Consider the following 1,449-nt stretch of genomic DNA (forward strand, 5'->3'; position numbering starts at 1 on the left):
ATGCACTTCCTCCTCTGGAGCGAAGGCTAAGGAGACAGTGTGGACCCCTGAAGGTTTACCCTTACATCTGGGATCCCCTTTCACATGGTCAGTTGAGCCACAAACATAACATTTTCCAAATGTGTTCATGAATGGTGGCTTGCTCTGACCTCCTTCTGGTCTGGGACCAGAAAGTACACTAGCCTGATTAGGTTTCCCTTGTGGCTTACTCTTAGAATTTTGTTTGTGGCCCTCTTTGGAATTGGAATTATTTGAATTCTCTGTGTTGTCTTTCTTTGGCTGCTTTCCCTCATCCTTTTTCTGAGTTACCCCTGAATCCATGTGTTATGCTCACCTGGACCCCACAGGGGCGTCGAACGGAACTGGACTGTTACGGACTCCACCAGTGTGACTCGTAGTGCGGTGATGGCTGACTGGACTGGCCCTCCTAGTTTCGTCTGCTTGACCCGTAAGAATAATCTCCTAAAGGTAGGAAAAAGGGAATTAGCCACCCGTGGGCGAGAGGATACACACACTCAATTGTTCCCCACTGAACACCTCCTGTATTCCCTTTCACTGGTCTCACCTTATAGTTTGAAAAGATGAGCTCTCCATCCTGCGTGGAAGGCAGGGGCGCGTAGAACACCAGTTACTTCACTGGTCTGAAAGAGTTGGGCGAGTTCCAGACAACTGATGACTCCGAGGTAAGTAGCATATAGTTCTTTAGAGTTCGAAATGTCTGTTATTCACTCTTGCCCCTCTTGTCTCCCTTTTTTCTTGCAGCTTGAGCCGAGGGATGATCACCTCATTGGAAGCAGAAGCGCTTAGGTAAGAGTCTGTATTACCCAAATGGTATTTAACTGACTACCTTCTGTCTCCCTACAGGTGCGGCGTAAGAAGAAATGGTGTGCAGAAGAAGAATGCCTCGGGCGATGAACTCAAGTAACTATCTTGCGGTGAAAGAAGATTGTCCTTGTTGGCATTCGGCTCACCTTGTTATTTGTTTTGTCTTTTCAGATGCCAGGATTTCGGCGACGAGGCGATGGAGGCTGCGCCGGGTTGTGGAGATGCTGTGAAGACTGGTGAGTATGGCACGGCGCTGCAGCTGGCGATGCGACGCGTTTGAATTTTAAGTCTTTTTCTCCATTCGATGGTGCGGCAGCTCAGAGAACTGCTGATGATCAAAAGGTAATGTCCTTCTTCTAACTTTTCCTTCTTCTTCCCTTCTTTCTAGGATCTGGCCCGGAGTCGAGGCGGGCGTGGCTGAAGACGGGATGCTTGGCTTGCAGGCACACAGTGATCGTTACGCTGCAGAAGGCAGAATAACGCAAAGCGTGTGCTGTTCATCGGGCGTGGTTTAAATAGCCTTAAAAGTAGTCCCAGGTAAGAAGTCCCAAAACCACACCCAAGCAAAAAATAGTCCCTAAAGAAACGTAATCCCTTCCAGGCCTCAGGATGGCCTATGCTTAA

Source organism: Ambystoma mexicanum, chromosome 10, assembly GCF_040938575.1.
Source record: "Ambystoma mexicanum isolate Mex_15411 chromosome 10, UKY_AmexF1_1, whole genome shotgun sequence".
Lineage (NCBI taxonomy): Eukaryota > Metazoa > Chordata > Amphibia > Caudata > Ambystomatidae > Ambystoma > Ambystoma mexicanum.